The sequence below is a fragment of the Triturus cristatus genome, chromosome 5_2 (assembly GCF_964204655.1).
Source record: "Triturus cristatus chromosome 5_2, aTriCri1.1, whole genome shotgun sequence".
In the NCBI taxonomy this organism is placed as follows: domain Eukaryota; kingdom Metazoa; phylum Chordata; class Amphibia; order Caudata; family Salamandridae; genus Triturus; species Triturus cristatus.
This window is the reverse complement of record NC_140588.1, coordinates 1,024,046,896-1,024,072,351: the sequence shown is the minus strand read 5'-3', so window position 1 is coordinate 1,024,072,351 and position 25,456 is coordinate 1,024,046,896.

Genomic DNA, 25,456 nt, shown 5'->3' with positions numbered 1-25,456 from the left:
TTGCTACAGAAACACTCTTCCACTAATCAGCTGCAGAAATGTCCTATAAACCCCAACCACGGTTCCACGTTTTTGTAGCCAACTGATCTATCTAATACTGCAGTTGAAACATGAACTTGTGACATCTGAGTGACTCTCTGGCAAGGATGGGAAGTGTTTGAAATACTGTGCAATCATATATATCTTAGATTTATGAGAGGTGCGACCCATGCTGCACACTAAATATGGGCATTATAATTAATTAACTGGTGACATAATTATGCTGAAGATACCACATCACTCAGCAGCCTGTAACTAGGGCCTCCTTCCTCATTATCAGTCCTCTTTTACCCATGCAACCACAGTTTATTCCATTGGCTAGCATGCAGTACTTCGACCTGGCATATATTGCCGTGTAGTTCTTACAAATCTATATAGGATCTTTGTGTTTAGACAACATAAACTGTGGGGTCGGTGTCCAGACTGATTCCAGACACCCCCACCGGATATGTTCACGTGTATGCCAGCTAGCTCACAGTGCCACTATGAAATGCTCTTACCAAGGAGCGAATAGTTTCTGGTAACTATCGAACATGACAACCCTGACCCCTCAGGGATCGTGGAAACTGTACAGTACTTTTCGCCCAGTCACTTGTGCTCACTTTGCCTCAGAGAGATACAAAGAATAAATGATGGGAACATTTTCAATAAGAATTTTTTGCGCCTGCGTCATTCTAGTATGAAATATGTGTGCTGTAACAACCATAAGACAGAAACAGATGTATACTAGTATAAGCACCAACAGAGTAAATATATGGTGGAATTCTACCATATTGCTTGAACAATGAATATATGTTGGCTATAAATACATGACAGTAATAAGGCTTCCTCCTCCGATGCTAACCCTAACTAGATGTACCTAAATGTACCTAGCTGTTGTTGTTGTAAAATCTTTATTTCGGCATAATAGCCATAAAAGAAGAACATATATAGAATAATCCCCAAAACTAGTTATAATATTAAAAACAACTAAAATGTGGAAAAGAAACTGTACATCCAGATTAACGATTTATGCAGTTTTCAGTAGTAATCGTCGCTTAAACCACATAGCAGCCAGGAATTTTGAACCAGCGAATACAGTAGATCTCGTCACATCTGATTTGAGTGTTCGGAATGCATTCATGCAATGAGCGAACCCCAGATTTTCACACAAAGGTACGAGCCAAAACCTTCTAGGCTTACTATAAGCCGGGCAAAAAAATAAACATGAAGTTCATTTTCATTATCACAATTGCAACCGGGACAATTCATTAGAGTCGTAAATGCTCTAAACGGTAGGGTTCCATATCTCCATTGCAGATACAGTTTCCTGGCTAAAATGGGGTTTATGTCATCTAAAAAAAGTTCAAAATTATATACATGTTTAATCCTTAAAAAAAGATTCTGTGAGAGTGCCCACCTCATGATTATGGAGGAGAGAATCAAACTTACTATCATAAAACAATCTAGAGAGGTGTTTGCGAGAGATAGCGTTACAACTATTCGAAGGGTCGTCCCATAAGGCAGGTATGCCCAACCTACCACATTCGCTCTTAACATACATAAGCCAGGGTATTTTCCATATCTTGGGCATACATAGTATTTCTGCCAATTCCAGCCTGTAATTTGATAACTCAGGAGTTGCCCAGAGCCTACGCCAAAACCTTAAGGGTTTGACGCCAAGCTCATGGGCGATCGGTCTTATACCCAGATCTAACCTCAATGGGAGGAGTGGAGTGTCGGATGGTAGGGCTAATAGTTTTCTTAGGCATTTATTTTCAGTCATGCTAATGTCAGACTTACAAACATGACCCCATAGTTCACCCCCATACATCACCGCGCCCCTGGCTTGTGTTTTATACATCTCTAATTGTGGTCCTATTGGCTTTATGGTCGACTTGTTAGCAAGCAAGCTTTAGAATGCCCCCTGCCAACTGTGCCAATTTCAGTTGGGACTTGGTTTGCTGGGGGGGCCACGTCATACTCTCATTGATAGTTACCCCTAAGTAATCAAATATCTGGACCCTCTCCAGTCTTGTAGTGCCTATTTTTGGACTGGGGCGAGTAGTCGCTGGTGGATTGAAAATCATAAATTTAGTTTTTAGTGCATTGATCTCCAATCCCCGCTCAAGGCAAAAGGACTCAAATCCGTCCAGTATGCATTGAATCCCCATTGGGGATTTTGAGAGCAGGAGGGTGTCGTCTGCAAACATAATTGCAGGCATCCGATTTCCCGCCAGCTTTGGGGCATCAGTGTTTCGAACCGTATTCAAATGGGTAATCACTCCGTTGACATGGAGGCAGAACAGGGTCGGTGCCAGAACGCACCCCTGCCTTACCCCCCTGTCAACGGAGAATCGTGTTGTCAAGGCTCCATCCTTCCCGCACCTTACCCGGGCAAAATTTGCTTCATGGAGCCTCATCAAAATGTGCAAAAGATGATGCGGTATACCCAACTCATAGTGCACAGACCACAATTTCTGGCGTGGGACCAGATCGAAGGCGGCACGTAGGTCCACAAACACCATGTAGAGGCTGCCGCCCTCCAGCATAACCGTCTTCCAGAATAAAAGAGATAGACGGAAGATCGGATCCATGGTGGACGTGTTTTTCCTAAATCCCGCCTGGAATGTACCTAGCATGTATGTAGGGGTATTGCCAAGAATCCCCTTAGGATAGAGCCAACCCTATTACCTGATGTGGGAGAGCAAAGGACCCCGCCTTGTGCTGGAGATGGATAACCCGCAAGGGATGGCAGACCACTGAGTGCTGTTGCGTCTGCATGCAGGAACCTCAGCATCTCCCGTCGGTGTGTCAGCATGTAAGTCTTTCTCCTCTGCCTGCCTCAGCAAAGATATAGAGCTTATATACCCAAAAGGTACCCTCAGGGGTATTACCTTGCTGTGTCATGTCTGCCGAAGATGACGATTGCAATGAACCTTATACACAGTTATTATGCAGAAGATGGTAGGCCTGCTGTGATTCTTAGAATCCCCATGCATAATAAATGAGGCTAATTTTCACAGGAAAAACCAGGCAACATTTATGCAGCACCTAACTAGGTAAAAGGTCAGCACCAAGAACCGTTATGTAGTGCAATGGTAGGGTAAATGTAGGTGAAAGATTAGGAGACTACCCTGGCCTATATTGGGGTACATTACAAATCATAACACAATTTTGCATACAATGCTATCTCCATTATACAAAGTCCAATGTGTTGAGCATGCAGGTCCTGTTTTGCAATTTGTCCACTAAATAAAATATTATTTTCTATGGGTAAATGATTCTCTTATATTGAACCTTCTTGTGTTCTGTATGTCATAGAGAATAATTACATTTTCGTTCATGTTATCATGTAATTGCCTGCCTGATTTTCAAAACTACATTTTCAGTCATAATTTAAATATTGATAACACCATACAGTGTGATCATAGAAACTTAATTGTCGTGCTGAGAAGTGTGCTCTTATTTTTTTAAGTGAAGAATGGAAATAGTCTGTCTAATTTTGCCAAACAGTTGGATTCGTATCAAGCTACATTTCCTGCTGATGTAATTTCTTAACCTAGATAATAACACTATTTTTCTTTTCCCTTTCAGCAAGCTCGGATGCTGCAGTACATTGCCTGGGTATTTTTTTTTTTAATAATGGATAAGAGTAAAGAAAAAGGTTTGTGGGTTAACAAGGGGGTTGTAAAGTGTTCACAGCTAGAGGAGTACCAATTAAGATTAAGTAGAGGAGGTGAGTAATTAAATCACAAAAGACTAAATGACAGGTGTTAGACCTGTTAGCCTTAGGGTGGTCTTCCTTCAACATTTTACCTTAGTCCTCCTATCTTTGCTGAACTCATTTTGTTTGGCCTCAGGACGCTGCTCACTTTACCACTGCTAACCAGTGCTAATGTTCTTATGCTCCCTCCTTTAAACATGGTAGAATTGGCTTATACCCAATTTGCTCATTTAATTTAATGGCAAGTCCCTAGTAAGGTGACAATACATGTACCAATGGCCTGTAAACTAAATGCTATTAATGGGCCTGCAGTTACTATTTTGCCACCCCTTTAACTAGCCTTTTTAAACATGGTCCCATGCCTGCAATTGCAGCCTGTGTGTGCAGTTTTAAACTGCCGTTTCAACCTAGGAAAATAAGCCTAGTGCCAGGCCCAGACCTTCCTTTTTGGTACATATAAATCACCTCTAGGTTAGGCCCTAAACACCCCTTCAGACTGGGTACATTGTATTTAAAAAGCTGGACTTTACACTTCAAGTGGTTCCGCATCATCCAGTGTATGACCTGCGTGAGACAATGTTGGAAATTCTCTTCTGCAATGGCAGAGTGTTTGTGTAATGCTAAAATCAAATGAGTATCATCGACGGATGTGTTGGTTTCAATATTAAATGATGATATCAGTTCTACAATTGGGCAATGTAGATGTTAAACAACACTGGACATAATATAGAACCCTGCGGAACACCTGTATGTAGGGATTTTACTGCTGACTGATATTGACCATTTGATGACTGCCTGTCAAAAATGATTTGAGCCAGTCCAGGGCCGGATGGAAAATACTGCATGCTTTAAGGCGATATGATAGTATCTCTGGAGAAATGGTGTCAAAAGCAGCTGAGAGATCTAACAGAATCAGTACTGCATTTTTCCCTTCATCCAGGGCAAGTTTGAGAGTCTCCGAAGTATGTAAAAGTGCTGATTCTGTAGAGTTGTAGTGGCCTAAAGCCTGATTGAGTCGGAAACAGCATATTGGTGTTTTCTAGGAATGTCATTAGTAGACTGTTGACTAGTTTTTCAGTAATTTTACTGAGGCAGGGTAATAGAAAGATAGGCCGGAGGTTGGAAAGAGTAGTAGGGTCATATAATTGCTTTTTCTGAAGGGGCTTCACGGCTGCAATTTTCCAATCAGGGTGTAATTCTGCTAGTGAAAGTGATGATTTAATTATGCTATTAATGAATGGGTTTCCAGTGTCAATGATGGCATGATGAACCTTTGGTGGGCATGGATCATAAGGAGATCCTGACTTGCAAGAAAAGATAGCTAGCGGGATTGTTCCATATCAATCATTTGAAACAAATGTAAATAGTGTGCCTTGTTCTGCGGCTAGATCTATGTTGGGAGGAGGTATCCTCTTAAAGTCAATATGTATGTATTGTATTTACTGTTTAAAAAAATCAGCTATTTGGTTACAGAGAATCTGTGAGGGGGAATATCTTGTTTGAGTGATTTAGGGTGCGTGAAGGATTTCACAATTTTACAAATAGTTTTTGGGTCGGAGAAATTAGGTGTAGTATACTTTCTTTTCCAGTCTAATTTTTGGGTAATAGGCTTTTAAGGCCTGTTTGAACTGGAAAAGTTCTTCTAATTTATAATTTCTTAGCCATCTGCATTCAAGCTGTCTGTATTGAAAGGGTAGATCTATCAGTTTTTGAGTGTATCACGGAGATGAGGTTTTGGTGCTGAGGTTTTTCCTTTTTAAATTGACTGGGGCCAGAGCTTTGCTGAGTAGGGACATCCAGGAGTTAAAATATTGTGAGTCCCTAATAGGAACTCCTGATAAATTGGGTCTAAGGTCTAGTGCTTTATTATTAAGATCAAGATTGGCTATAATTTTACTCAATTTTCGTACCGTTTTGTGGGGGCCACTGTTACGACCCAGTGTAGTGTTGGTCTACTTGTGTTTTATCTGAAATGGGATGAGCCAATGATCTGTCCAAGACATTGGTACTGGGGAATTAATTTTTAGGGAACAGTGATTAGAGCAGATGTCATCAAAGGTATGTCCAGCATTATGGGTGGGAGAACATACCAACTGGTCTATTCCCGGGGTTTCAAGGGGATCAAAGAAGTTTCTAGCTCCTGGTACGTTCTTGCATTCTAGGTGTATATTAAAATCCCCAAGAAAGGGGAAATTGGAATACCTGAGAGTTAAAGTGTCTAAGGAGTCACCTAGTGTATCTTAAAAGTGGGCGCTAGGGCCTGGTGGGCGATAGACCAGGGCTCCAGGGAAAGAGGTGGACCCATCGACATGAAGGCAGAAACCCAAATTTTCTGGTCCATCCAGATCTGTGATCTCGATAGTAGAGCATTGGAGGGATTTGCAGTAGAGTATTCCGAGCCCTCCTCCCCATTATTCCAGCCTATCTTGTCTCTGCAAGGTGTATCCCTAAGGAAGAACCTGAACGATATCTGGACAGCACCACTTCCTAAACCAAGTTTCTGTAACAAAAAGGAAGTAAACATTTAGCAATAGCATCCACAATATCGGAACTTCCTGTGCAATGCTTTGAATCATCATCAAATTCAATTTGGTGGTACGCCCTTGCCAGATCAATTTTAGAGAACCAAGTCGAACCCCAGATAGATGATGTCAACTCCTGTAGATTTGGTAAAGCAAAGATGTCCACCCAAATTGCTTCATTTAGACACCTCAAGTCCACACATAAATGTAAATCTCCACTAGCCTTAAGTGAAATTACAACAGGAGAAACCCAATCTGAACATTCCACAGGTTCTATAATCCCCTCCTTACACACATTTCTTAAGAATGCTTTTCAATTTATCCCGCTAATTTAATGGAACATTCCTAAGTTTTATAGCTGACGGGAACAACACCATCTCGCAAAAAAATCTTATGTTTTAAATCCACCATTTTGCCCACACTATCAGAGAAAACATCTGGGTACATTCTTCCAAGTTCAGCATACTCCATCATTGGATCCTTAATTCCTCCTTCCCCACACCCCTGTTGAACTCTATTCACCGGGGAATCTAAACTGGCATCAATCTTCCTTCCTAACCCCAAGATGTGCGACCAACCCAAAAAAGTGTCTCCCTTCTTGGCTACATAAACCTTGCCTTGACACTTCTTATCACCAATCTCAGCCCACACAAAACCTTCCAGGGGAATCTTATGACCAGAATAACTACTGGCACTGACATCTGGTTCCAACAATGGTCTAATTGTCCACAATTTCTCAAATACGTTTTTCCCCATAATAGTGTACTGTGCACAAGAATCAACCATTGTTTCCATCTCATCACCATCAATGCTCACTGAACAAGTGGGTAATTTTTTTACTTTGTCCACTTCATTCTCCAGTTTGTCCTAAACACTCAACACCACTCCACTCAAACTTAACTCATTCCCTAAAGTGTCTTCTTAAATGTAATTCACTTTCTTCCCCCCATTCTTACATAATCTACTGAAGTGTCCTTTCTTTTTTCATGTACTCCAAATCCTATTCAAAGCCGTACACCATTTAGAATTGGCCAAATGATTGCTCGAAACATGATAACCCTTGTGCCTTGCCAATCCTACCCCCAGCTGCACTCTCCCCCAATTCCACATCACCAATTTAACTTTTCACTTTAGTATCCCTTGCCACCGTACACACTTGGTTGCCCCCACGTCCTTCATTTCTCACCTTATGAATGCACTAATCCGGCACTTCAACACTTCTTGCTACATCAACTGCGGCCTTCAAAGAATTTTCCCCGCACAACCATAGTTTTTTGGGATGATTGCTCGAAACACGATAACTCTTGTGCCTTGCCAATCCTACCCCCAGCTGCACTCTCCCCCAATTCCACCCCACTTCCTTAATTTCTCACCTTATAAATGCACTAATCCGGCACTTCAACACTTCTTGCTACATTAACTGCGGCCTTCAAAGAACCTTCCCCACACAACCATAGTTTTTGGGGATTTATTTCGATTTGGTCTTCATAACAATTTGATCGCGGAGGACCTGATCATACATCATGCGATCAAACTCACACGTTACTGCTAAACCTCTTTAAAGCCAAGAGATAGGCAGTTCACCCAATTCTGATAAAAAAAATTGCAGTGGTTGGGTAGTTGCCATGGCAACCAATTAGCTTAGATAAATTAGAAGTAACACTCAATTTGATGCAGTTTAAAGACAAATATGTAATAAGCACAATCAACACATTTTTATTTCCCTTTTTTTTATTTTTTTTAAAGTGTGTCCATAGCTGTGTTGTTAAAGTAATGCTGAGAAATAATTGAAATGTTGACTAAGGTGTGCCCATCACCGTAAAGACACAATGCACTGTTGAATTTACTTAAGGTGTGCCCATTACCAAGAGAGCACTACACAATGTCGAATTGTTTAAGGTGTGCTCATCACCGAAAATGCACAGAAGGCATTTAGTAGTAGTAAAGTTAGGACTACTAGGGGCGTGACTTGGCACGTGGCAAGATGGCTGCGCTGTAGAGCAGCTCTGCCGGCCGACGCCAAATATCCTATATTATCCTGACTCCCACGCCGCTATCGGAGTTCATGCAGTGGCGGATCTGACTCCCAGCATCATTGGGAACAAGTGGCTGGCTGGAGGAGGCGTTCCTGGGTGTTGAGCGTCTACGCTGCATGGAAGGCCGGCTGGGCAGCGATATTATAAAATAGCGGCGGGCATCGCGACTCTTCGCCACTGAGCCCGGGGGCCCCTGCAGAGTCACCCCTGATCGACTGACCATGGTGGATGGAGTGACAAGACACAGAGAAAGGTACTTGCCTCTGTGGGTGAGCTGCTGCGGGACAGCTGACGGCAAAAGGGCCCATCGTACAACAGCGGCAGTCATTCCAGGCAGAGAGCGGGCGGCCGACACAGCGACCTTTCCCTGGCGGTGCTGCGAATGGTGGCGCTCGGGGTGCCCGGCACCAGGATAAAGTGAGAGTGCTTGCTCTGGGAGCCTGAGTTTAGTTGCACTGCTGCGGCAGGTGCGGGGCTCCCGTGGGTCTGAAACGCAGCCCACCAGAAATGCGCCGGCCCACCAGAGCTGGTGAAGGGTCTTTCAGTTAGTCTGGCGAGCTGTGGAAAGATTGTGCTGGGCGCTGCGGTGAACTCTGGCATCTGCCGCAGCTTGCCTGTGGCGGATCCCCCCCATTCAAGGAACACAGGTGAGCCTGACTGGGCCCCCGCTATTTGAGCTGCTGGATAACCCCCTTCTCATTGGGGCCCCCCTGAGTAATCCCATGTGCTGAGGGGAGACGCAGACTCACCCCCCTTCTTCATTTTTTGACTCTTAAACCTGCTGGTTCTCTGGGACACTGCGGGGGTGCACCCGGCATTGAGACGCCACAGCTCGGCTCCTGACGTGGTGGTGTGGGCAAGGCGGACTGTAGACTCTGTGGGCACTGGGTTCTCCGCCAAAGCGGCACACTTGAGGTATACGGCTCGCTATCAAACTGGAGGCACTGTTTAGACTGTGAATATCTCGCCCCTTCCCCAGCTCGTTTCTTCAATCGACGTTTGGCCTATCCCCCTGGACCACCTCACCACACGGCTCAGACTCCTGTGTGTCCGGGGTCCTGTGTGTCCAGAGTTCATACAGTTTGCTCCAGTTTCGGGCTGGTCATCACGGGAGTCAAACTTGGCACGCTACAGAGGGTGTGAGTGCTGACTCTACCGTGTCCGTCATGGGGAAACCTGAGAAATCACAGCCCCGGCTCACCTTCGAGCAGAAAAAGCCTGGCAGGTCTGGCCGTGGAGCCACATCCGATTCGGAACTAGATGCGTCTGCGAAACCCACCTCCAATATGGAAAAGACGCTGTTAGCTATACAAACTAGTCTTCAATCTATAGATGGGAAAATTGAAGCCCTTAACACCCGCATGGAGCATATGTCCGCAAATTAGATAACCAAGCCATTAGAATCGGCAAAGCAGAACAGCTCATATCGACTACGGAGGATGGTCTCCAGCAGATGTCGTCTAAGGTGATGAATACGGACAAGGTTCTTGCAGTGATCCAGGCCAAGAACGAGGACCTTGAAGCTTGTTCATGGCTTAACAATCTGCGCATTACGGGTGAACCCAAATCAACCAATGTTGGCCGCCTGGAAACCTACATAGAGAACATGCTCCGAGATGTCTGTGGCACTGAGAATCTGTCGCAACTCTTAATTGTGGAAAGGGCCCACGGGTCCTTATCGAATCGACCGCCGCCCGGGGCTCCTCTCCGACCGATCATTGTGCAGCTGCTTAACTTCAGAGACAAGGACTCGGTCCTTTGCATTTCCCGACAGAAGGGCACTGTCACCTACCTGGGCAACACATTAACTTTTTTCCCTGATTTCACGGCTGCCGTTCAAGCTGCTAAAAAGGAATATCAGACAGTAAAAAAGATATTGAATGTGGAAAAAATCCCATATGCCATGTTATACCCTGCACGTCTGCGTATTAGGACAGATGATAAGGCCAAGATATTCACCAATCCAAAGCAGGCTCTTGACTTTGCTAAATCACTTCATCGCCATGAAGACAACAGCTAAGATGTACTGTTAAATACACTGTGTATTATTACATGTTGGGCATCCTAATCAGAAGCTCTGAGATTCTTGTTTATGGTTGACATGATCTTTGCAGAGATGTCCCACCTGGCCGTGTTGGTCACAAGCTGGGTTACTTTTTACATGTCTGCTATATCTGGAACGCCTCCTTTGCTCTTAAGATTGGTTAGGAACTGCCATTCTGATTGTATAATGCTATTTACCGATGGTGGTGTGGGGGGGTAAACTGCTATTGTTGTCGGCCACCTCCCTTATCATCTGGGAGTGAGTAGCGCCACTGCGTTCCCCGTTTTGGAGTTATGTTTTATTTAATTAGAGTATGTGTTTTATTACGGGATGGCTTTAGCATGTTGGGTCTGCTGAAGTGGGTGGGGGTAGGGGGACTAACAGTTAGAATGATGGGTTTGTTTAATGTGCTTGTTCGGTTTTGCGAATGGACATGCTTTGACACTCACCTATGTGGTTGGATAGAGGATATGCATGATTTTCTTCACTCAAAATGGCGACTGTAAATGACAAGTTTACAGGCTTACCTTGGAATGTGCGAGGGCACAACTCTCCTAAGAAAATCAGACAGGTTTTTGCCTATCTAGACAGGCATAAAATTCATATAGCGCTCCTACAGGAGACACATCTCACAAGACAGTTGGAAGTGAAGATTGCGGCTAAATGGGTTGGGTATAAACTTGCCTTGTCTTACTCGTCCTATGCAAGGGGGTACTTATATTGATTAAACATGGCTTACGGTTCACCCCGATTAACACCTATGTGGATGACGAGGGATGTTGTGCTATGATTCGAACAACTGGTGCGAGCAGATTTCAGGTTTTTTCACTGATAAAATCCAAGCTATACGGGATAGTTTCGGGACTGTCATCCAACAGCAGGCGATTTATTCACTCCAGATGGCCGGTGACCCCGATCCAGTTCGCCCCTGCCTAATGGCGTTCACCCCCATTCCGCTGTCAGATACTCTGGCTATACTGCAATCGCTTAAATCAGGCTCTCCTTCGGATCCTTGCCGAGCCAGGCTACTCGTGGCGGTGGTGGAAGTAGTCAACCCCGAAGTTAATGAAATTGTCAATCTGTCCCTTATGGAGGCCACTGTTCCACCTGAGTGGAAACAGGCAAAACTCCTCCCGCTGTTGAAAAAGCCCTCACTCAACCCTGCTACCCCGGCTAGCTACCGTCCAATCTCACTGGCGGTGGCTAAGGTGTGTGAGAAGGCCGCATACAAACAGCTTTCTGAGTTTGTGGAGAACTCGGGCGCTCTTCATCCCACCAGTCAGGTTTTAGGGCCTCTCATAGTACTGATCCTAGTATTGATCCTCTCCCGGGTCGATAATGCCATTGGGCTGTATCTGGGCCTTCCTGACTATATTTTCAAAAAGTTACAGGTGGTCCAGAATGCGGCAGTCCGGCTGGTGTTGAACATTCCGACCAGGATAAGTACTGAGCATCATCTGCGCATGCTGCATTGGCTCCCAGTGAGGAAGCGTGTGGAGTTTAAGGCCTTGGTCATAGCCCATCGCGCTTTATATGATGGAGGTCCGCCTTATCTTAGAAAGCGTTTTGCTTTCTACCTGCCTACTAGGCATCTGAGATCGTCCTCTCAGCTGCTTGCGCAAATCCCCCGTGTGCACCTCCAAAGAATGGGGGGCAGATCACTGGCTGTTAAGGCGGCGATGGCTTGGAATTCGCTGTCTGTCCATCTGCGCGCTATCAAAGAGCTAAGTCAGTTTAAGAAACAGCTCAAAACTTTCCTGTTCTAACTGTCTCCTTTCCGGAAACCTGTAGGCTCGCGCCGGGACACTCCTAGGAGTAGCTGTGCGCGTTACAAAATCCAATAACATAACATACTGAGACGGCCCTAGTGGAGGTGTCGGAGGCCATTAGGGAGTGCTTGGATGCTAGCGGCAGAGCGGCTCTTGTGTTACTCGACCTCTCTGCCACATTCAACACCGTGCCACACGGCCAACTTTTGGCTTGGTTTTCCCACATCAGCATCTCTGGCTAGGCATGGGAGTGGACTAAATCTTTTTTAACCAATAGAACACAACAAGTTTGGCTGCCGCCCTTCACCTCATCCCCGCAAAGCCTGATGACAGGGGTTCCCTAGGGCTCGACATTGACCCCTCTTCTCTTCAATGTCTATATGACGCCCCTTATTTACTTGGCAGAGGAGCTGGGTGCTAAGATCATAGTTTATGCTGATGATACCCAGCTCCTCTTCACGTGGAAAAAACTGATTTCTCCCCAGCTATTGCAAAAAACTGTCTGGCAGAAGTGTTTAAATGGCTAGCGCAGGCTCAATTAAAATGTAATGAAGAAAAATCAGAGGTGCTCCTTTACGGATCCTTACCCCCACATTTCAGAGAAGATATCTGGCAGGTGGGCTACCCTGTGCCTAAATCGTCGGGGAGCCCGGGAAAAAATTTGGGGGTATGGTTCAGTGAGGAATTGAGATTTATGCCTCAGATCAGCAGGATGGCCGGTGCGTGCTTTGGCACATTGAAACAACGTAAAAAATGTCTGCCACTTTTGCCCAGAGTGGCCAAAGAAATGGTGACCCGGGCCCTCATCCTTTCACGTTTGGACTACGCCAATGCCTTGTACATCGGTCTTCTGGCATATCAGCTAAAAAAGCTGCAGATTGTCCAGAACGCGACTGCCAGAGCCTTATTGGGTATTCCAGGAAGGTCCAGTGCGAGGCAGCTTCTATGGGATCTGCACTGGCTCCCGATTGACCAATGCATTCTATTCAAAGCTCTTACGCTTGTCCATGGTGCGCTTTACAAGCCTGGGCCTCAGTATCTCAGAAGTTAGTTCTCGTTTTATGTGCCACCCCGACAGCTACGTTCTACTGGTCAATGTCTCGATCTTGTTCCCAGGTATCGCCTGGCTAGAATGGGAGGCAGCTCCATCTCTATTAGAGCAGCTATGGCTTGGAATGCTCTGCCCTTTGGGCTTCGAAAACCGGCGACCTCAGGCTGTTCAAAAAACACTTGAAAACTCTGTTATTTAAGTAATCCTCCAGGCTGGCCTGTCATTCTTCGCCTCCACCATTTGGCTACCGCACCGGGACACTTCCGAGTAGCCGTGCGCGCTATAAATAGAGGATAACATAACATAACATGGTACACGGCACATTGGGTGTAACATTGTTGACTATTGTGAACATGTATGGTCCCATCGCTGACGATCTTGAGTGTTTCACTAGAATGTTTAATGTACTACGGGAGTGGCCGGAAGCAGAGTTGTTATGGGGTGGGGACGTTAATCCACATTAGGAGCCAGGAAAGGATAAATCCGGGCAGCAGGGCGGGCCTACCCCTAGAGTCGCAAAAGGTATAAAAGATGAGATGTTTGAGTTTGGGTTGGTGGATGTATGGCGGTTAAGACACTGGGAGGGGCGGGAGGGCACGCATCTTACACCAGCGCATGGCAGCTGGTCCAGATTAGACCACTGGATGCTGAGTGATGGGGCCACTGCCTGGGTCACGGAGATAGGTTTCCTCCCTCGCACTCTCTCCGATCACAGCCCAGTTCGACTTGTTGTCACCATCCCCACTAACACTCATCGCCCATTTACTTGGAGATTCAGGTCGGAGGCGGTGCTAGATCCTGTATATGCCGACACTATCAGGAACGAAATTGTGCCCTATTTCGATGCCAATGTGGGCGCGGTAGACAGTGCAGCCACCTTGTGGGAGGTCTTTAAGGTTACTATCAGGGGGGTTTGTATAGGCACAATGGCGGGTATATTAAAAGATATTAGAGGGCAAGTTACAAAAACTGAGTAGGAATTATCACATCATGAGCGAGAATATACCGCAGCCCCTTGCACAAACACACTTGCACGAATCCACAAACTTATACTGCAATATAATGACTTAGCTGAAAGGGAACCGAGATATATCGCTAGGCGACACAGTGCGCGGGCTTATGGAAGGGGGGGAGGCCAGGTCGCAACCTTGCAGCGAAGCTTAGGTTCCGCTCAGAACACCAACACATCGCGAAAATAGTGGATGAACAAGGTGAGTAGCACTACACAACCCAGGCCATAGCTGAACAATTTTGTGTATGTTATGCCGATATGTACACCTCACGTCGGACCGGGGGGGCAGCGGAGTTCGCTGACTACTTATCGGACATTGCCTGCGTATGGCTTGCAGACGGCCATCGCGAATACCGTAGTCAGCCGACAGAAGCATCAGACATACAAGCAGCTATCTACTCTCTACCAAATGAGAAAGTTCCGGGGTCAGATGGCCTCACGGACGAATTCTACAAGAAATATGCTGACCTTCTGACTCCTTACTTATTAGAGGTGTGTAGTTAGGCACACAAGTCTGGTAGCTTGCCCCCTCACTTCCACAGGCAATGATGATTACTCTTCTTAAAAAAGATAAATCGCCTACAGCTTGCGATGCCTACCTTCCCCTTTCGCTAATCAACTTGGCCATGAAAATATTAGCTAAAATACTTCCACGCGACTTCAGCCCCTGATGACATGTCTGGTGTTACCAGATCAATCAGGTTTCATACCGGAGCGCTCTACGTCCCATAATTTGCGCACCATTTTCTCGATATTTCACGTGCTGGATCCCACATTACATGCAGCGGCTGTGCTGTTGGATGCTGCGAAAGCATTCAAATTCATCGAGTGGGGCTACATGTGTAAGATATTGCAGATTATTGTATTGGATACATCTCCTTTATACTGACACATCGGCGAGAGTGCACATCGGTGGCCATACTTCAGAACCATTTACGATAGAGCGAGGCACCAGACAGGGCTACCCCTTGTCGCCCTTGCTATTCGCCCTGGTGCTGGTGCCGCTAGCATGTATTCTCCGTCAACGGCATAGGGAAACAGCTCTGAACTTTCTACACCACTCTGTCTGTATTCTGTTGTATGCCAATGATATGGTTTTGTTCATATGGGAGCCTCAATAATATTTATCTCGAGTACTCTGGGAATACATCCGGTTCGGCCTATTTTCGGGTTTGACTATCAACTGGGGGAAGTCAGTAATAATTCCGCTAACAGCAGTAACTATGCCCCCGACTATGGAGTACCCTCTGATATGGTCTACTGACCCGGTTAAATACCTGGGGGTGTGGGTGCATCGAGACCCAGAGATGGTTGTGCAAGAAAATTATGAGAGGGTCTGTGCGTCTCTGGAGCAGAAGGTCGAGAGATGGATGACACTGCCCCTATCACTGGCAGAAGGTATACCTATAATTAAAAAAATGATTATTCTGCCTCATTATTTATATCTTTATAGCAATATCCCTATAAAGCTCACTGCGCAGTTCTTTGCCACTATTCGTTCTCTCTTGTTGAAATTGATTTGGGGCGGTAAACAAGCCAGGCTCAGCTGGAATACATTGACACTAGAATATGCCAAAGGGGGGTTTTGTGCTCCAGATTTCTACATATATTACTCATGCGCTCAGGCACAATACGGGTACTATTGGTTTAGGCCACATGCTTTCACACTGCATGTAGCAGTGGAGGATGGGGACACGCATTCCATCCCACTTGCTGGCATTATCACACACTCGAGAAGGGGCACACCACGACACAAAATTAACTCAATTGATACCACATTGCTGCGTGGCAGGCCATTGGAAAACTAAAAGCCAAACTTCCACTCTATGCACCTGCACTGCCACTAGCTCACCAAGTGGCGCTCTTGGTAACACAGGAGCCGGGTCCGATGAGGTCATTGAGGGAGGCGGGCATTGATGTAATGTATGCATGATAGGATTTTATCTCAGATTACTTCTGTGAATCGACCCCTCTACATGTAAGGGTGTGCCCCTCATCGTGGAAGCACAAACACCATAGCTGGCTCAGTAACAAAATAAAATAGATCCCAGAAAGAATTAAAACAAAAGCCTCACTCTGACTAAATGGATCCACTCGCTGCCACATACAGCTCACCAGGTGTGCCCATCACCGATCTTGACAGCCACTCAAACCATGTCGATAACATCTCGAAGACTTAATACAGCAACCCGATCCAAAATGGCTGACATGTTGCATCAGCCGAACGGGATGACTTTGGGGCCCCACCTCATCCACCAGGGCCACACACAATAGCTTCAATGTCGTTAGACTTGGTACACCCAATATGGCCGCCAACCAATAGCTCTGACGTCAAGCATCTTACCTAGGGACCCTGCGCACCAAATGGCCGCCCACTCCAGTGCTTTCCTCTCCTCACCTGGACATGACACCAACGAGTTTCGGAGAGATGATGACAACGCTACGGTCCAGCACACGCCTATCAACTGGAAAACTCTGACTGCACCGGCGCACACCGGCGCACACAAACAGCAAGGATTAACTGCGCATAGGAATCTGTTCACTCCTGAAGCACACCACTTTTCAGCAAGTCTTCATGGAACCTCTGGTGCTGCTTATGAAGGATCCAGCCAGTAAGTAGTTACTATATTAATCTTTAATAAGTGCATAATAATATATGCGGCACCAGAAGAGCAATGCCTGAATAACCGTCTCTCTAAAGCGCCCCTTGTTGGAATCCCACTACCTCACACACCATTCTTATATCCATGCATTCCACACATGGCACGCATCCATACCGAGGATTCCCGCACAATACCACAAGCCCCTTGTACAAAAAGTACATTTTCCGATTACTCAATAGTGAGTAAAACAGATTTGCTATTTAGAAATTGCAAAATGTTATGTACTATGTGTACAGTGACTCACAATTTCAGAATTCCAGGGCTCATTTACAAAAAAGGCATTGGGTAAAAAGGATTGCAATTTGATCACCAGCGTGTGTTTGCTGAATACATTTGTATTTTGCGAATTGACCGATGTACTAATAGGTCAGTTACCAAAATAAAAATTCTTAAAGGGTCGTAATTCCACCTACCTCATTATTATCTATGAGGTTTGTCACAAATTGCGACCCACAAAGTTAGCTACAATCACAGGGATGGTGGCCTGCTGTGATCGTCAGACCGGTATTCAGACAAAATATTTGAAAAAAATATTGAGATGCAGAAATATTGAGTTGTAAATTTTGTGATGCAGAAATAAGTAATAAAATAAGTTTTAGGTGCGGGTTCTGTGGGTTGTAGGGTTTTACGGTGGGAAGTAATTTATTCATGATTAATTAATAATACATGTTTAGTTATTATTCATTTGAATGATAATTAATTATGTAAATTGTGTACTTAATTAAAACAAATTGATGTTGGTTGTGGTTTTGTAGGGGTAAAGAGTGTGAAGGAAATTAATTATGATAATTAATGTTAATTATTAAACTTATATTTAATTATGTAAATTGCGTAAATAAGACATATTTCAAGTTATATATCAGGTGCGAGTTGTTGGGTTTGTAGGGGTAAGGGGTGGGAAGTTCATGAAATATATTTAATGCATTATTAGTTCATTGATATTAATTCTTTAACTGATAATTAATTAAGAAAATCATGTAAATACGTTATTTTTTCATTTATCCATTAGGTGAGTGTTGTTGCGTTTGTAGGGCTAAAGGGTGGGAAGTTATTTAAATATAATTATTTATTATTAGTAAATTACTATTAATTGTTTAATTGATAATTATTTAAAATTTGTAATTATAATTTTTGAGATACATTTTAGCTGTGTGTCGTTTAGTTTGTAGAAGTATAGGGTAGGAAGGTATTTGAATTATAATAAATGTGAAAATGTTTTATTAAAGTGTGTTATTTATTATGTTATGTGTTAATTGTGTTATTGTGTTATGTTTTTTTAATTGTAGATAACATTATCTTTGTTGGTTGTTATGATTGTAAAGAATATACTGTGGTATTTTAATTGCATATATAATATATTTTTTTTAACTGCTTATTAAACATTGTAATAAATATGTAACATATATATATATATATATATTCACTGAAAAAAACATAGGTTTCAGGGGCGTTGTAGTTAGTTGGACATTTCACTCGTACAAAACCATAGATATTCCCCCGTTATAACTCGCGCACCCGTAATGCACTGCTTATGACGTCACATATTACATCACTCATGACATGGTCAGTGACATCACTCATGACATCACTGACAAGCACCACAACTCACAAAAAAAGGTAACGAGGGCACTGAATAACACAGGATCTTCTCTTTGTATCTGGCAGGAACAACAAAGTTGAAATGCCCTAGTACCAAAATGTAGAATTATTGCTACAACGGTCTTCAAGAGGACCTGCGATGCCGCTTCTGCCTCCCGTGCCCTGGAGGCGGCCCATGGGTCACGCGGTACGATCATACTGCAGTGGGACGCACACTTGTTGACCTCTCATGGCACTGCTCCACACTTCAGGGAGGACGCTTTCCATTAGCTATGTTTTCTGATGAGGTGTCACGCCGCCCCGTCCAAAAACAGAACTCCTTTAGATCCAAACAGACTCTTACACTTTCTCACCAGAAGTGAAACCAGGCCACGCAGACACTTTCACAATACAACAGCTGGGAATGCACTTTTTGGTAAAGAAACCACATTCCTTCCTCCTAATTAATCAAATAAACATCTCACTGTGAAGGAAATTAATTATGATAATTAATGTTAATTATTAAACTTATATTTAATTATGTAAATTGCGTAAATAAGACATATTTCAAGTTATATATCAGGTGCGAGTTGTTGGGTTTGTAGGGGTAAGGGGTGGGAAGTTCATGAAATATATTTAATGCATTATTAGTTCATTGTTATTAATTCTTTAACTGATAATTAATTAAGAAAATCATGTAAATACGTTATTTTTTCATTTATCCATTAGGTGAGTGTTGTTGCGTTTGTAGGGCTAAAGGGTGGGAAGTTATTTAAATATAATTATTTATTATTAGTAAATTACTATTAATTGTTTAATTGATAATTATTTAAAATTTGTAATTATACTTTTTGAGATACATTTTAGGTGTGTGTCGTTTAGTTTGTAGAAGTATAGGGTAGGAAGGTATTTGAATTATAGTAAATGTGAAAATGTTTTATTCAAGTGTGTTATTTATTATGTTATGTGTTAATTGTGTTATTGTGTTATGTTTTTTTAATTGTAGATAACATTATCTTTGTTGGTTGTTATGATTGTAAAGAATATACTGTGGTATTTTAATTGCATATATAATATTTTTTTTTTAACTGCTTATTAAACATTGTAATAAATATGTAACATATATATATATATATATATATATATTCACTGAAAAAAACATAGGTTTCAGGGGCGTTGTAGTTAGTTGGACATTTCACTCGTACAAAACCATAGATATTCCCCCGTTATAACTCGCGCACCCGTAATGCACTGCTTATGACGTCACATATTACATCACTCATGACATGGTCAGTGACATCACTCATGACATCACTGACAAGCACCACAACTCACAAAAAAAGGTAACGAGGGCACTGAATAACACAGGATCTTCTCTTTGTATCTGGCAGGAACAACAAAGTTGAAATGCCCTAGTACCAAAATGTAGAATTATTGCTACAACGGTCTTCAAGAGGACCTGTGACGCCGCTTCTGCCTCCCGTGCCCTGGAGGCGGCCCATGGGTCACGCGGTACGATCATACTGCAGTGGGACGCACACTTGTTGACCTCTCATGGCCCTGCTCCACACTTCAGGGAGGACGCTTTCCATTAGCTATGTTTTCTGATGAGGTGTCACGCCGGCCCCGTCCAACAACAGAACTCCTTTAGATCCAAACAGACTCTTACACTTTCTCACCAGAAGTGAAACCAGGCCACGCAGACACTTTCACAATACAACAGCTGGGAATGCACTTTTTGGTAAAGAAACCACATTCCTTCCTCCTAATTAATCAAATAAACATCTCACTGAAGAACAGGGGCCAGCTTTGATCGGTAAACAGCCGGTAAAATGACTTTTTTACTTCATGATACCATTACAACGCATGCATTACCACGCATGCATTGTACATCGCAAAGTCATTACTACACAATTTTGTTGTAAAGGTATGTATGGTAAATGACCATGAGTTCTAAAAAACATGTAGATGATCCATTTTGTTGTAAGGAAACAGAGGCTGTTCCGTTTCCTCACAACGACGTGCTCCGCCCCTCAGAGACGACATGAAGCAGGAACCACGAGGAGAGAGGAACCACGAGGAGTGAGAGGTAAGGGGGATTGGGCATGGGGTGTTTTTTCCTAGGGTTTAGGGTAGTGCAGTGGTGTTTGGGTAGTGTAGGGGGTCGCGCTGGGGGAAGTGTTTTAGGGTTTAGGGTAGTGTAGTGGTGTTTGAGTAGTGTAGGGGGTCATGCTGGTGGTAGTGTTTTAGGGTTTAGGGTAGTGTAGTGGTGTTTGTGTAGTGTAGGGGGTCATGCTGGGGTAGTTTTTTATGGTTTAGGGTAGTGCAGTGGTGTTTGGGTAGTGTAGGGGGTCGTGCTGGGGGTGGATCGAGGGATAAGGGTAGTGTAGTGGTGTTTAGGTAGTGTAGGGAGTCATGCTGGAGGTAGTGTTTTAGGGTTTAGGGTAGTGCAGTTGTGTTTGTGTAGTGTAGGGGGTTGTGCTGGGGGTAGTGTTTTAGGGTTTATGGTAGTGCAGTGGTGTTTGGGTAGTGTAGGGGTAGTGTTTTAGGGTTTAGGGTAGTGCAGAGGTGTTTGTGTAGTGTAAGGGGTAGTGCTGGGGTAGTGTTTTAGGGTTTAGGGTAGTGCAGTGGTGTTTGTGTAGTGTAGGGGGTAGTGTTTTAGGGTTTAGGGTAGTGCAGTGGTGTTTGTGTACTGTAGGGGGTCGTGCTGGGTTCTAGTGTTTTAGGGTTTAGGGTAGTACAGTGGTGTTTGTGTAGTGTAGGGGGTTGTGTTTTAGGGTTTAGGGTCGTGCAGTGGTGTTTGGGTAGTGAAGGGGGTCGTGCTGGGGGTAGTGTTTTAGGATTTAGGGTAGTGCAGTTGTGTTTAGGTAGTGAAGGGGGTCGTGCTGAGGGTAGTGTTTTTGGGTTTAGGGTAGTGCAGTGGTGTCTGTGTAGTGTAGGGGGTCGTGCTGGGGGTAGATTTAGTGTTTAGGGTAGTGCAGTGGTGTTTGTGTAGTGTAGGGGGTCGTGCTGGGGTAGTGTTTTAGGGTTTAAGGCAGTGCAGTGGTGTTTGTGTAGTGAAGGGGGTCGTGCTGGGGGTAGTGTTTTAGGGTTTAGGGTAGTGCAGTGGTGTTTGTGTAGTGTAGGGGGTTGTGCTGGGGGTAGATTTAGGGTTTAGGGTAGTGCCGTGGTGTTTGGGTAGTGTAGAGAGCCGTGCTGGTGGTAGTGTTTTAGTTTTTAGGGTAGTGCAGTGGTGTTTGGGTAGTGGAGGGGGTAGTGTTTTAGGGTTTAGGGTAGTGTGCCCAACCAGCCACAATATCCATGGACCGGAACACTCTGCCAATTGAATAATTTGGGTCAAAGGCCCTACCACGTCCAAGACCTATCAATTCCTTTCTTGGGATCCCTCATATACTTGGAGAAAAAGGTACATAGTTCCTCATCAATTTCAGGCGTGTGTGCCACCTTCCCCTTCAGTGAGGGCCTGGGGCATTCTCCCCTTATCCTATTCCTGACCTCCCTTTCAAGGGGTTGATGGATTTTCCCAACCGCATACTCTGCCACTTTGGTGTCAGGGGTCCACTCCGCCGACCTAGGATGGTAAATATGGGTAGGATCGAACATGTCCGAGTGGACCCCGTCCCCAACCCAGGACTGAGAGGAGTGGGACTCTGGATGCCAGGGACGCCCCAAGTCCTTATCCTCATCAGAGGAGAAATCATGCTCCGATACACCCTCTCCCTCTAAGGGAAACCCGCCCTTGGGGTCTACAATAGTGGTGACAGCGTCACAATTTTCTCTGGACTTCTGCTCCTCCCGGCAGGGTGCATGTTCTAGCATTCGCGCATTCTTAAGGAAGGTCTCCGTAAGTTTATCAAATCCTTCCAAGTGCCCCGTATTATGCTTAAAAGCCGTTTTGTTCCCCATCTGGGAGCTACTTGGACCCGCCACCACCAGATCTGGGTCACTGAACACCCCAGGGATGCTTTTCTCCAGCTTATCAACCTGATCCCTAAGAGGAGCCAGCACCCTAGAAATAGCTAGAGAGAGGGCTTGGTCCACTGCTGGAGGGAGAAGTTGGGGGGCCATTCCTCCTCCACTTCCTGGTAGGAGGAGTAAGACTGGTCTTCTGGAGAAGACATGATAGCAGAGGGTGTGAGCACAGAGCAAATGCCCTTAACATGGCCGTGTGCGGAAATCACCGCGTAGCGGTGTCAAAATTAGGCGAAGGTTGGTCGGGAATCAAGCGGACACTAAAGGAGTGACCGGATTCCCAAACGCGCGTTAAGACCAGCGGGACCAGCAGCCTCGCTAGGACCAGACGCGCCTGACAGGATCTCACCACACGCAGAGCACACAGCAGGAGAAACTGCAAGGGGGAGAACGCTCTCGGGCAAAAGCCTGCTGCACAGGGAATATGAAACAATACCAAGGCAATAATGCTAATAACGAGCACAAGAAACCGCTATACAAACAGCAACAACGTCAGATTAAGCCAAGAATGTAAGGAATGCACTTAACTGACGAGCAGTGAAGAAAGAGGAAGCGGAAGGGACGTCATGATAATCTATACGATCGACTGTGATATGATTGGACTATAGTTGCCTTGGAGACTACCCCCCTAATGGTTCATGGGTTGTGTAGTCTTTTGTTTAATGATTGTTGTGTTACGTTTTCTTTGAACTGCTATGCAAATAAAGTGAGGAAAGATATGCATAATCCTCTCCTCCGTCCTGCCATAGAATTCATTAAACTTTATTCGATCTGATTTAGAAACATAGATCATAAAAGTGTACATAAAAATAGTAAATCCTCTTTCCTAATACAATATAGTGAGAATTAATTAAAACCAGTAGGTTAAAACGGGTGTTACAAAGCCCGGTTCAGAGCAACTTCAGGTTAACAGAATCGTAAAGTTCAACGTTTCGCAAGATCAATCTCATGTATTTCGTGCAAAATACGCAATAATGGGTCCAAGTAAGATGTAACGCTCCGATACCTGACCAGTCTGCACTATATAAAACTGCAAAAAAACTAAAAATAAAAAGTGTTTTGCACACTTCTGTCATTGGGCTATATGTGGCCTACATCTGGGTGATATGTGTGCTACATTTGGGCTCTTTTTTTCTCTGGTGGCCATCTTGGGAGACTTATTTGTTATGAAGTTTCCTAATTTCCTCATTTGCTGCAGTCTCCTCAGTAGGAAATGCTTTCAGTTTTTTTTACTTTGATTCCATCAAGAAGGCATTCAGATCTGTCAAGCATTTGCCATAAATTCAGAATGTTAGCACTCTATTTGTTCATTAGATCACTGTAGTAAAGCTACTGCCCACCAGGGAATTAACTGGAAGTCTACTGCTGGTATTCAGTCTGCATGTCAGAATTTTCTAATGAAATAGAAGAGGATTTGAGATCTCACTTAACACATGCCGTAAATTTTCTTTCTGCAGCTCTAACCATAATTTCTGTGGCAAAATGAACCCCCTCATTTTGTTCCTTTTTAAATTAAATGTTTCAAGTGTTGCCAGTCTATTCCAATCAAGATGGATTCAGGTGTGCCATAATTTTGTCATAAGTAAACTGTTAGCTCTCTAATTGTTCTTTAGAACACTCTGGGAAGCTGTAGTAGAACACAAAGGCATCAACTGACAGGCTGCTCCTGTTGAAATATAACAGGAAGATATTTGAGATCACAGTTAAAACATGTCCTAATGTTTCTTTCTACAGCACTAACCATAATTTCTATGGCAACATGAACCCCCTCATTTTGTTCCTTTTTAAATTAAATGTTTTAAGTGTTACCAGTTTATTCCAATCAAGATGGCTTCAGGTGTGCCATAATGTTGTCATACGTAAGACTGTTAGCTCTCTAGTTGTTCTTTAGAACACTCTGGGAAGCTGCAGTAGAACACAAAGGCATTAACTGACAGGCTGCTCCTTTTGAAATATAACAGGAAGATATTTGAGATCTCACTTAAAACATGTCCTAATTTTTCTTTCTACAGCACTAACCATAATTTCTATGACAAAAGGAACCCACTCATTGTGTTCCTTTTTAAATGAAATGTTTTAAGAGTTATCAGTTTATTCCAATCAAGATGACTTCAGGTGTTCCATAATGTTGTCATAGGTAAGACTGTTAGCGCTCTAGTTGATCTTTAGAACACTCTGGGAAGCTGCAGTAGAACACAAAGGCATCAACTGACAGGCTGCTCCTGTTCAGGAAGTTATTTGAGATCACACTTGAAACATGTCCTAATTTTTCTTTCTACAGCACTAACCATAATTTCTATGACAAAATGAGACCCCTCAATTTGTTCCTTTTTAAATTAAATGTTTTAAGTGTTACCAGTTTATTCCAATCAAGTTGTCTTCAGGTGTGCCATACGTTTGTCATAAGTAAAGCTGTTAGCGCTCTAGTTGTTCTTTAGAACACTCTGGGAAGCTGCAGTAGAACACAAAGGAATCAACTGACAGCCTCTGCCCTTGTTGGATGTACATGATTTACTGAGAATGACAGACTTCATTCTCACATGACTGAGAAAGATAATGTGAGTTTACAGAAAATATGCTCTCATTTTAGCTTCGGTTTTCTCTCAAACATTATTCATGATATCCAGCAGAAGGTTTTTCACAGGGTAAAATCACCTTAGAACACACCACAATTCCTGAAATTAGTATGGTACCATCAACAAATGAATTCTAATGTAACTAAAATCTGTTATCACCCTTTATATTTCTCCTTTTGGTAACCCTCAAAATCTTCGATTCACTACAATGCATTTCAATGGGGTACTATCATGTATATTGGTCCCAAGATGGCTGCCAGCAATTCCAGGATGAAGTGCTGACAGCCAATAAGATCTCACGATGAGATGTGTTGTTAGGCTCCGCCCAGATATTGAACTTTTTCTTTTTCTAATTTCTCATGAACTACTGAATGGATTTACACCATTTAACAAAAAGGGATCTTTCTGAATCAAGGGCTACCTTCTCACCAAATTTGGTGTAATTTCGTTCAGCAGTTCGGGCTGTCGCCATGTCTAAAGTTTCCTAT